The sequence below is a fragment of the Miscanthus floridulus genome, chromosome 1 (genome assembly GCF_019320115.1).
Source record: "Miscanthus floridulus cultivar M001 chromosome 1, ASM1932011v1, whole genome shotgun sequence".
NCBI classification, from domain to species: Eukaryota; Viridiplantae; Streptophyta; class Magnoliopsida; order Poales; family Poaceae; genus Miscanthus; species Miscanthus floridulus.
In genome coordinates, this window is record NC_089580.1 from 10,649,364 (window position 1) to 10,662,540 (window position 13,177).

Here is a 13,177-nt window from a genome sequence, read left to right on the forward strand (position 1 = left end):
CACTATAGCTTGACAATGACATGCATATTTATCATGACCAAAAACCTGTTGCCCTGCTGCTTACCTGCATGAGGAACACAGCAGCCGCCGCCAGTTGATGTTGTTGCCACTGATCACCAGGAGCAGCGCGGACTGCTGACTTGCCGCTCAAAAGCTAACTGCAAGCTACTAAAATTAGAGAGCTGCACACACTGCTGCAGCTGAACGGATATCTGGACAAGAATGAAGAACGAGCCAGCAAACTCAAAGCCTGGCCGACGGGGCTGCACAGAGCCACCGGCGGCAACAATTGGTCGGCGTGGTACTACTCAGTGCCGAACCTGATTGAACCGAAGGCCACCAATTTCAACACCTATGTTGTGGATTTAGAAATCGGCTGCAAGAACAGACGAAAATAAAAGGGGACGGAGGAACTGCTCGCCGTTCACGAGAGAAGCAGGCAATTTGGCCTGAGGCTGTGCTAGACTCGGCTGCACGACTAGGAGCGCTCGGCTCTGCTCCAGCCTGCACCAGTAGCACCAGGTGCCGAGCACCCGTGCGCACAGACAGGAACCGACGAACTCGAGCAGACGAACAGAGTAAACACGAGCTCCAAAAATCGACGCCACAAGCACCTGGGATGGGTATTCTTGCCTCCTAGCCACGACGCCTCTAGGGTACCGCCGCCGCCGCCGCTCACCCGCCGCCGCCGATCCGGACTCCGCCGCTAGGGTTTGGGGAAGAGACGAGAGAGAGGAATAGAGAGAGAAGTGAGATGGCGGTCAATGCCAGTCAATTTGCCCACCGTATATGCACTCCAGTCTCAAGGGGTAAGATGGTCAGTTCTCCTGCTCGGTCCCACATGTCAGACCTGTCAGACGTTACAAACCGAATAGAAGGTGGACGGAATGACATGGGGGACAAGAAAGTTTAGGTGGATGGCACTTGGGTGCGGCTCAACTTTTTAGTGGCACATGTGAAACGACCATCTTTTATAACGACACAGAGCTAAAAGTCTCATATATATATATATATATATATATATATATATATATATATATATATATATATATATATATATATATATATATATATATATATAGAACTACTATCCTATAGCTGGCTGCAGAATAACTTATTCTGTAGCCACTTTGAGTTACGATAATTACTATGTTAATTTACGAGATTTACAGTAACTCCTTACTAAGTGGTTTACTATAACGTTATGGTAAATATTCCCATGTGTTATACTAACCCAACTATCGTAAATATGTATTGACATTATAGTAAATTAGTATATAAAATTATGGTAAATAGAGGTGGCTACAGAATAACTTATTTTGTAGCCGGCTGCTGAATAGCCTCTCCCTATATATATATATATATATATATATATGCGTTCGCGACTGAACCCCCTCGTCTCGTCCGCCCTCCGCTCAAGTCCAGTTTCACCAAAGTTGGCGGTTGCTAGCTGTGCTCATCGTATTAGGTTTACGTAGCCCATGTCAACGCGCGACGGCGGAGGCGGCCGGCGTGGCGGCCACGAAGCAGCAGGTCGTGGAGGTGGCAGCCGAGGAGTGGCCGAGCTGGTGGTGGCGGCCAAGCGCGGGGCCGTGGCGGCGCGGAGCCCGGTGGCCGAGGTGGCGCGGCGCGTGGCGGCCGTGGAGGCGGCGAGAGAGGGGGACACCAGTTCTTCCACGGCACCCACCAGCTGGTCGGTGGTGGGCGAGGCGGTGGCGGACACCACCACCATGGCGTGCCTGCTCAGGGTGCTCAGGGCCAGCCGCGCTGGCAAGTGGCCGCGCCGCCGCCGGCGTCAAGGCCGCCACCTGCGGAAGTTGAGGCGCTGAGCGGCGAGGTGGAGAGGAAGGCGGTGGTGGCGGCAGCAGAGGCGCGGGAGGGGCCGTCGGGCACCGCGCATGAGCCTGCCGCCGCCCCGGCGCGGGTCGAGGTGGAGCAAGGGACGTCGCTGGGGGCGGCAGACCAGGGGGGCTCTCAGGGGAGGCTGCCCCCGGCGTCGAGCAAGGCGCTGGTGTTCCCCGCGCGGCCGGGGTACGGCACGCTCGGCCGGAGCCCGGAGGTGCCGCGTGCGCGCCAACCATTTCCTCGTACAGGTGGCGGACAAGGAGATCTACCACTACGACGTATGCATATATGCATGGCCCCTCTCTCTTTCGTTTAGATTTTACTGTTTCTCAAGTTTTCTTTAAAGAAACTGTTTTAAATTTTATTTGAATTGTAATTCGTAAAATGTGCGCGTTTTATATATGCAATTCTACGCTTGCATGCCTCCAGTTTATTATCAGTTTGTATAGTATAATCAACATACCGTAACATTCGTATTTCTCGTCTTTTAAGTGCAAATTCTATCCTTTCTTACTTGTGCAGATCGTGATTAGTCCAGAATCAGAGTCAAGGAAAAGAAATCGATGGATCGTTAACGAACTCATTAAATTGCACAAGCAATACTTGGATGGGCGACTGCCTGTTTATGATGGTAGAAAGGGCCTTTTCACTGCTGGTCCACTACCGTTCAAAGCCAAAGAATTTGTTCTGAAACTAACCAATCCTGAGAGAGCAAACCAGGGGTATGGTGTTTTAATTTGTTTATTTACCATGCGCGCTTGTTCTTTATATGTGCTTATTTACGTTGTATTAATCCTTGCCTTCCTGCTGCCTGCAGTGAGAAAGAGTACAGGGTGACCATAAAAGATGCTGCAAAATTAGATCTGTACAGCCTTAGGCAGTTCTTGGCTGGTAGGCAGAGGGAACTGCCACAGGATACTATCCAAGCCCTTGATATCGCTATGAGAGAATGTCCAAATGAAAAGTATACTTGTTATGATACATCCATGCAAATTTGATATCCATTGAATTCCTGTCAGCCTATATATATATTGTGTGCCAGACTGACGAAGTATATGATCCTTCTGCCCTTCATCAGTTCTGACCTTTTTTTTCCCCAAACTGTGACAGGTATGTATTGTCAAGCGCCTCAACGCTCAACGTCGCCGGACCGCGGCTACGTAACTCGTAGTCGCGCTCCAGGCCTTCACCGTGAGAAGATCTCACCGGTGGCTTGAGAGAGTTTGGGGGAGGGAAGCAACTTTAGGATAATTGATCTTCCTCCCTTTTCTCCAAGTCTGTTACACGGCATATATGGCCAATGGCCCAACCAAACTCTCCTATAATTAAGGCATGCAAAAGAAAACTAGGTCCTATCTTTCTAAACTTAGCCACTGACGGTGGCACCTGCCTTGGCCGCGCGCTCCGCAGCCCTCCTGGCGTCATGACGGCGCCTATAGGTGCGCCCGTACATGACATCTCTCCCCCCCTCGACGGTCAGCTCGTCCTCGAGCTGAAACTGGGGAAATTTGTCGCAGAAGTCTGCAACATCCTCCCAAGTAGCACCAGCAGTGGACTGCCCTTTCCAGCGGATGAGCACCTGCCGAACACCCTTTGCCAGCCGGTACCGAATAGCCTGCTCCGGTTCTGGAGTCACCGCCCCATGATGAATAGGTGGGAGGGAAGGTGGCGTAGCCGGTGGTGTGCCGACGAACTTCTTGAGAAGGCCTACGTGGAAGACATCGTGCAGCTTGGCACGTGGGGGCAGCGCTAGCCGAACAGCCACCTGGTTGATGCACTCGGTGACTTCGTAAGGCCCGACGAAGCGCGGCTTCAGCTTGCCCTTGGGCGCCTGGGGAAGAGAGGAAGCTGCCCGTTGGCGAAGGCGCAGCAGCACCCAGTCACCCACGGCATAGGAGACCGGTCGATGCAGGCGGTCGTAGAACTTCTTCTGGACAGCCTGGGCTTGTTCCAGGCGATAGCGGACATCCGCTAGGAGCTCTGCGCGTGCAACCATTGTCTTGGCCACCGCCGCCACTCGGGTCTCTCCAGGCTCATAAGAGCGGATGGAGGGGGGGTCCCGACCGTAGACCACCTTGAATGGAGTGTCCTTGAGCGACGATTGATACGCCGTGTTGTAGACGTACTCTGCCCATGGCAGCCATCGCAGCCACTGCCATGGCCGATCCCCAGTGAAACACCGGAGGTACATGACGATGACTTTGTTGGCCGCCTCCGTTTGGCCATCGGACTGCGGGTGGAAGGCAGACGTCATGTGCAGCTTGGGCCCGGTGAGTCGCATCAGCTCCCGCCAGAACGTCGAGGTGAACACAGAGTCCCGGTCCGACACCATGGACTGAGGGATCCCATGGAGGCGAACGATCTCGCTGAAGAACGCCTGGGCCACGGACTCTGCACTGTAGGGGTGAGCCAGTGGGATAAAATGGCAGTATTTGCTAAACCGGTCGACCACTGTGAGGATCACCGATTTGCCCCCAACGCGAGGCAGCGCCTCGATGAAGTCCAAGCCGACGTCGGACCACACGGCCTGGGGAACGGGCAGGGGCAGCAGCAGGCCCGCCGGGTGCAGGTGTTCAGACTTGTTGCGCTGGCACGTTGCGCAGGCACGGACGAAGTCTTGGACCACGCGGCACATGGCGGGGAAGTAGAAGTCCCGGCGGAGGCGATGTAGAGTCCGCTGCACCCCTTCATGTCCGTCGTCGTGCGTAGCAGCCACCACTTCGAGCAGCAGGGGGGAGTCCGGCGGGATGTAGAGCTGGTCAGCATACGCCACCATGCCGTCCAGCAGCGACCACGGTGCTCCCCTAGTGCCGGCTGCTAGTTCATCCCTGAGGGCGACCAGGGCTGGTTCTTGGCATTGAGCATGACAAAGATGGTCGACGAAGTCGAAGCGAGGCGCGGACAGCGCCAAGACCGAGCCCTCCTCGCTGGTGTCGCGTCGGGACAGCGCGTCGGCGACGGTGTTCGTGGCACCCGGCTTGTATTCCACCGAGAAGTCGAAGCCGAGGAGCTTGCCCACCCAATGGTGCTGCGGGATCGTCGAGAGGCGCTGGTCGAGGAGGAATTTGAGGCTGTAGTGGTCGGTGCGGACGAGGAATGTGTGCCCCCACAGGTACGGCCTCCAGTGGCGCATGGCGTGCACCAGCCCAATGAGCTCCCTCTCATACGCTGCCAGAGCACGGTGGCGGGGGGTGACCGGCCTGCTGAAATAAGCGATCGGATGGTGCTCCTGCAGCAAGACCGCCCCGAAGCCATGCGTGGACGCGTCACACTCAACGATGAAGCCCTTGGTGAAGTCGGGCAGCGCCAACACCGGGGCCGACGTCACGGCTGCCTTGAGTGCCTAGAAGGCTGCCTGGGCCGCGTCGTTCCAGGAAAAGCCCTCCTTCTTCAGCAACGAAGTGAGGGGCGCCGCAATCTTACCGTAGTCGTGGACGAACTTGCGGTAGTATCCGGCGAGGCCCAAGAAGCCACGCACCACGCGCGCCGAGCGAGGTGCTGGCCAGTCATGAATGGCCTGCACCTTGGCCGGGTCCATGGCCACACCGTGGGTGGAGATGATGTGGCCCAGGTATGCCACGGAAGGTGACCCAAAGATGCACTTGGATCGCTTGACGAAGAGGACATGGCGGTGAAGTTCGGCGAGGACGGCGCGGATGTGCCTCAAGTGATCTGCCCAAGTCTTGCTGTAAATCAATATATCATCAAAAAAGACAAGGACGAACCGACGAAGAAATGGACGGAGCACGTCGTTCATGATCGCCTGGAATGTTGCCGGAGCGTTGCATAACCCGAACGGCATCACCATGAACTCATAGAAGCCGTCGTGGGTTCGGAACGCCGTCTTGTATACATCAGCCGGCCGCATCTGATCTTGGTGATAGCCGGAGCGGAGGTCCAGCTTGGTGAAGAACTGCGCACCGTGCAGCTCATCAAGGAGTTCGTCGACGACGGGGATGGGGAAAGCATCCTTGACGGTGAGGGCATTAAGAGCGCGGTAGTCCACGCAAAACCGCCAAGCCCCGTCCTGCTTCTTGACTAGCAATACCGGCGATGAGAACGCCGAATCGCTACGGCGTACGATGCCTTGGTCCAGCATGGCGGCGCATTGCCGTTCCAGCTCGTCCTTGTGCGCCGCCGGGTAGCGGTAGGGCCGAACCGCCACAGGTGTAGAGCCGGGCTTGAGGACGATGGCGTGATCCCGTGCTCGCTGCGGTGGCAGCCCCGCCGGCTCAGCAAACACCCCCTCGAAGGAGTGCAGCAGCTCCTCAAGGAGGGCGTTCGGTGTCGTGGTGGCGGCGAGTAGGGGTGGCCGACGGTCGGCGATGTCCGACCAGGAGACCTATCGGCCTTAGTGCAGGAAGGAGACGGTGCGGGCGACGAAGTCCCACACCACTCCGCCAAGGGTGACCATCCATTGAGTCCCCAAGACGAGGTCATACCCCACGAGCGGCATGACGCAGAGGTCGATGAAGAACGTCTCACCCTCGATGATGACCGGGGCGCGGCGGATGACGCTCGGGCAAGTGACGCGCTCACCGTTGGCCACGGTGGCCGTGAGGCGCGGGCGCGGCTGGATCGGCAGGCCGGTGCGGCGGGCGGTGTCCTCGGCGATGAAATTATGTGTGGAGCCGGTGTCCAGGAGCGCGATGAGGGTGGTGGCGCCCAGGGAGACCCGCACCTGCATGGAATCACAGATGGGCATACCGACCACTGCCCTGAGTGAGAAGACAGGGGCGCCGTCCTGCTGATCATCCCCTGCTGGTCCCTCATCGGCGGCTGCGATCTCGACGCCGTTGAGGTAGAAGATGCGGCGGCAGACACAATTGTGGCCGTAGGAGTACGGCTCATTGCAGTTGAAACAGAGGCCGAGATGGCGCCGTTCCGCCTGTTCCTCCGGGGACAGCCGCTTCAAAGGCGGGCCATCCTGTCGCGGCTGGGCCGCGCCTGCTGGTGGTGCAGGAAGGGCGAGCAGCGGCTGCGTAGGCGCCGGCGCTGGCAGCAGGGCATGAGGGGCTCCCCGGGTGGCCGGTGGGGGTAGCCACGATAACTCCATCTGCTCGACCTGACGGGCGAGACTCATGGCCCCGGCGAGCGTCTCCGGATTGTGGATGCGGACGACATGGCTCAACGGGGGAAGAAGGCCGCCGGTGTAGAGTTGGACGCGTTGGCCCTCCGTGAGCCGACCCGCGCGCGGCAGCAGAGCCTAGAACCTGTTGGAGTATTCCTCCACGGTCCCGGTGCGGCGACACTCCGACAACTCGAACAGGGGCGCCGAGCGGAGAGGTGGACCGAAACGAAGGTTGAGGAGGTCCTTGAATCGTCCCCATGGCGGCGGACCCTCGTCTTCCTGCAACTGGATGTACCACAGCTGCGCGACGTCCTCCAGATTGTAGGAGGCCATCCACACGCGCTCCTCCGGCATGGTGCGCTGTTGGCGAAAATAGGATTCGCATTTGTTGATGAAGAGCATCGGATCGGTCTTGCTATCGAAGCGGGGGAAGTCGAGCTTCTGGAATCGTGGGGGCCGATCCAGATCACGAGGAGGCTCCTCGCGCCCGTCGCCGCCGTTGTCCGACGACGATGATGACTTGTCCTTCATGGTGGCCATGTCGGCCTTCACGGAAGACAACTCAGTCTGGAACGACTTCATCATCTCCATGAGGTCCTTGATGGTGGGTTCAGCCATGGTGGAAGGAGGGGACGTGGAAGGGGGTGGTGGAGGGCTGGAGTGGGTGGGAGAGGATCTACGCGACGCCGATACCAGGTTGTCAAGCGCCTCAACGCTCAACGTCGCCGGACCGCGGCTACGTAACTCGTAGTCGCGCTCCAGGCCTTCATCGTGAGAAGATCTCACCGGTGGCTTGAGAGAGTTTGGGGGAGGGAAGCAACTTTAGGATAATTGATCTTCCTCCCTTTTCTCCAAGTCTGTTACACGGCATATATGGCCAATGGCCCAACCAAACTCTCCTATAATTAAGGCATGCAAAAGGAAACTAGGTCCTATCTTTCTAAACTTAGCCACTGACGGTGGCACCTGCCTTGGCCGCGCTCTCCGCAGCCCTCCTGGCGTCACGACGGCGCCTATAGGTGCGCCCGTACATGACATGTATCCATCTCAAGATCATTTTTCTCACAGACATTTGGACATGGCGTTGATATTGGCAGTGGTGTGGAATGCTGGAGGGGGTACTACCAAAGTCTACGTGCTACACAAATGGGATTGTCCTTAAATATTGGTATAGTTGTGGATAACTCTTTCGCCTTAAATCACACGTGCCACACTCTATTCTCTCCTAGTTACTTGGCATGCAGTAGTAGCATATGTACTATCTGTATGTGCTCTAAGCTCAATTTAAAGCTTCTGGAGGGGGCATAATGTATTACCCACATTCGTGGTGCCCTTTGTTACTCTGTCATCAAGGAATAAGTTAGGTCACCAATTACAGCCTTACATGACTACTGTTCTGTATCATGCAAGTGTGCTTTGTACTCACTCTTCCAAATTTAAGATGCTTTGGCTTTTCTAGATACATTGCTTTACAATGCATCTAGACAGTGTATATCTAAATACATAGTAAAAGCTATGAATCTAAAAAAAAGCCAAAACACCTTATAATTTGCAATGGAGGGAATACTATATATTAAGAATTTTGTGCATAATTTTCAGTACTTTTTGGGCCCATATGCTTGCTAATTTTTAATAAGATTATATATAGAGATTGTATATTGTTCTGTTTTTATTAGCCAATTACACAAATGCACTGGTTCTATACTTTGTCTAAACTGCAAAAAGTCTGAAAGTAATCTTGTGGCATGTTGTATACAAGTGCTTATTAGGGTTTACCAGCTTGGTTTTCTGTAGGAAGCCACTTCTTGTCTATTTCCCTTTCAGATATTTCAGCAACTGCATTTTACAAGGCTCAACCGGTTTTGGACTTTGCATTGGAGTACCTCAATATACGTGACACCTCAAGGCGTTTGTCTGACCAGGATTGCATAAAAGTATTGAACATCATACTTTTACTATATCCTCAGTTTAGTTCTAATGTTATATGGTTTGATTGTATCATATTTTTGCCGTTTCACTTTGTAGTTGAAGAAAGTCCTCAAAGGAGTACGGGTTGTGGCAACACATCGCCGTGATATAGCCATACGTTACAAGATTACTGGGATAACCTCACTTCCCTTGAGTGATTTAACGTATCTATTCCATCTTAATTGATCTTCTTTTCCTTAATTCATGCTGCACTATTTTTTAACGACACATATATTAAAATATTCATGTTTGCTTATACAGGTTTGATCAAGATGAGACAAGGGTTTCAGTTGCTCAATACTTTAAACACCAATATAATTACTGTTTGAAACACATTCACTGGCCATGCCTTCAAGCTGGCAGTGATAGCAGACCGACTTATTTACCCATGGAGGTCGTGCCTATATCTTCATCTGTTTGTGTCAATGTTTTTTGTCAGATTTCTTCAGGATGACACTTATTTATGCAGGTTTGCAATATACTTGAAGGACAACGCTATTCTAGAAAGCTAAATGAGCGCCAAGTCACAAGCATCCTGAAGATGGCATGTGAGCGACCAACTCAAAGGGAGGGTAGCATTTTAGAGGTGAATTTTGTAACTACTATCCCATTGTTGACTCTTTGTTTGTTCTTGTACATTGTAGTCTATAGTTTTGTTTGGTATTCAGTATTTATTTGTTTTTACTTTTTAATAAAAACCCTACCTTCTCTGTTTTTTCTCAGGTAGTTAATAGGAACAACTATGGTAATGATCATTGTGCCAAAGAATTTGGTATTAAGGTGACAAATGAACTTGCCTTGGTTGATGCGCGTGTGCTGCCAGCTCCGACGGTAAGTTTGTTCTTTTCCTGGATGATCTTTTACACTCTGATGTTCCAGTTGTCTGTACTGATGATCATTTATATCCATTTTAGCTTAAGTACCATGACTCTGGGCGAGAAAAGGTGTGTAGTCCTTCCATTGGTCAGTGGAACATGAACAACAAGGTATTACATGTTATTTTCTTTCTGAGCTCCACTTTACTTTTATTCAGTCACAACAAAATTATCTTTTCGGTAAGAATTCTAGTTTCATGTGCACCTGCAATGTTGTTGGTGACACTTTTATTAAGTGCTATATTCACTGATTCACAAATGTAGTAAATGTTAGGTTTCCACATTTTTTTACTGAAATGTTTCCATATCTTTATTTGTCAACATTTTTTACATGTGTTTATCAGAGATTGATCGATGGAGTATCCATTAAGTATTGGGCTTGTGTGACTTTTGCTTCTCGCTTGCATCCAAATGACGTCCGGATGTTTTGCAACAACTTGGTTGGGGCGTGCAATGATATTGGCATGGTAAAGATGCAACATTTGATCATGTACTCGTTTCACTATTATTTATGCTGGTTTATATGTTCTCATTTTTTGTGGTAGCAAATAAATGGGAGACCTTGTGTTGATGTTGGGCAAGCACGCCCAGATAACTTAGAAGCTGCACTCAGAAATACTCATAGACAATCTGCACAAATGCTTGCCCAACAAGGTGTGACTAGGCCACAGCTTGATTTACTAATTGTTGTATTGCCAGATGCAAATGCAAGTTTCTTTTATGGTAAGCAAGTCAAATGGCTTTCAAAGTTTGTAGTATTTGTTGGCTACGTTCTGTATGCATTCTTGTTTAATCTTTAGCTGTGGCGTTTCTTTCATGCAGGAAGGATAAAGCGTCTTTGTGAAACTGAGCTTGGTGTAATAACTCAGTGTTGTCTACCTAAGAATGTTCATAAAGGTGGCAGACAATATCTCCAAAACTTAGCCCTTAAAATTAATGTTAAGGTAATGTGGCTAGGCAGTTGCTAAATATGGCCTTTGTAGATACTCTAATTCAGTTCCTGTACTGTGATTTTGGGCTGTGTTGAGCTTTAGTGTAATTGAGATTTCATTGAAGTTGTGGTTTGTGGGTTTGGCTTTTATAGCTCAAGAAAGGAGTGGAATTTGGAACTAATGTCGAGGATTGCTTACATTTTCCACAATTTACACATAGGTTGGTGGCCGTAATACAGTCCTTGAAGATGCTTTAAATAGGAGAATACATTTGTTAACAGATTTGCCTACAATAATCTTTGGAGCTGATGTTACCCACCCAGCTCCAGGGGAGGATGCATCCCTGTCAATTGCAGCGGTTTGTATTCTCTCTCTCTCTCTCTCGTTCTCAGCTTGATTTGTGTTGATATTTTCATCACATGACCTCTGTCATGGAACCTGCTTTTCATTTATTTGAGGATAATTTACTCTTACCTCGGCATAACTTTGAAGAAACAATTTGTTATTTCACCTTGACTTCTTGTTGGCATTGACATGTCCTGTTGGAGAGATCTCCTTGTGCTTCTGGTTTCTAATTAGTCATGTTAAAGTTACTGATAGGTTGTTGCATCAATGGATTGGCCAGAAGTTTCAAAGTACAGGTGCCTTGTGTCTTCTCAAGGTCATAGGGAAGAGATCATAACTGATCTTTTCACACAAGTGAAGGATCCACAAAAGGGACTTGTTCACGGTGGAATGATCAGGCATGCTGAACATCTTAGTTGTCTAACTTTGTTGTCCTTCAGATAAATGATCTTTCCATTTTTTAAAAGTCATATTGTTGATGCAGGGAACTGCTTGTGTCATTCTATAAGGCAAATGGGGGCTGTAAACCAAGCAGGATAATTTTCTATCGGTTCGTAATTGTCTGTTTGAATGATTTATGTTGCTGCCTGAACTTAAATCTCGTTTCCTTGCATGAAAAGGCAGAGCACCTGCCATTTTCCCTCATGTTAGCACATCGTTTATATGTGGTAGTCAAGATCAGTTTACTTAACTAATTAACTATATATATATGGTTGTTTTGGATCTCCTTGTCGGCTTGTTGTACATGTCTCAACAGCTACACCTTGTATACTTGGGAAACGATCCTGGAGTTAATTGCCTTTGTGCACCTGAAAAACGAGAGTAGAACTAATTTTACTTGTTTTCTTGACTTGCAGAGATGGTGTCAGTGAGGGGCAGTTTAGCCAGGTCTTGCTTTATGAAGTGGATGCTGTTCGAAAGGTGCTTTTCTTTAAAATAGTATTCTCTTTTGATGTATTCTCCTAGATGTGTTTTACTTGATCTATCATCTTTGCTGATCTTTGTGTTTGTACTCAGGCGTGTGCCAGCTTGGAGGAGGGCTACCTTCCTCCAGTGACATTCATAGTGGTGCAAAAGCGGCATCACACTCGGCTTTTCCCTGAAGATCATCGTGCACATGGACAGACAGATCGCAGTGGAAATATTTTGCCAGGTAAAGTAAATTCGCTATTAGGGTGCAATTGTTCTTGATATTGACGAGGACACATGACTAGTTCTCTTCTTTGATGAACCATATATATGCAGCTCTCCTTTGCATCCTTATTGTTTCTGGCTAATAATTCTATTGTGTTCTTAGGAACTGTTGTTGACACGAAGATATGCCATCCAAGTGAATTCGACTTCTACCTTTGTAGCCACTCAGGCATTCAGGTGACCAGATGCTAAGATGATGCGATACATCTGAAACGAATTCTCTGCTCAACGTTTGTGGTTTACTCATTTTGCACTTTTGGCAGGGAACGAGCCGGCCAACACACTACCATGTTCTGTTTGACGAAAACAATTTCACTGCCGATGCACTGCAGACATTGACCTACAAACTGTGCTACACGTAAGCAGTTTTTACCACCTGTGATCCTTAGCAAAATAGGTACATTTTCACTGTCCGAATTTTGGCCACCATATTTACCTGTTCCGTGATCTGGCTTTCTTTCAGGTATGTGCGATGCACGCGATCAGTCTCTATAGGTCAGCAATTGGTTTGCAAATTACTCCTCCTATATACTGTCTGAAGTTACTGTTATATTATCCATGTTCTGTATGTTGTTTCCTTTTAGCTCACGGATGACCAATTGATGAGTTGCATGTGCTGTTGCATACAGTTCCCCCGGCATACTATGCACACCTGGCGGCTTTCCGTGCGCGCCACTACTTGGACGATGGCCTCTCCGACCAAGGATCGTCTTCTGTGGCGAGCTCTCGCCAGCAAGACCGCACTGCTCCGGTGAAGGCAGCTGCCGAAGGTGATGGAGAGCGTCAAGCAGTTCATGTTCTACTGCTGAAGCTGGCCTTGCAAGAACCGGCAACAACGCTTTTGTAGCCGTAGAACTCCAGGTCGAGTAGCAGTATGGATGTGGTGTAAATATGGTAAACTAGCCCACAGGCCGGGCGCATGACATCCAAATCATATTTTGGGCCGG

The 13,177-nt window shown here is 50.4% G+C and overlaps 2 pseudogenes; one reads left to right on the top strand and one right to left on the bottom strand.

The window, feature by feature from the left end:
- LOC136542745 (protein argonaute 12-like) overlaps positions 1 to 13,177 on the bottom strand; it is a 249,583-nt pseudogene that overhangs the window by 46,046 nt on the left and 190,360 nt on the right.
- Positions 755 to 13,039, top strand: LOC136510149 (protein argonaute 12-like; annotated as a pseudogene).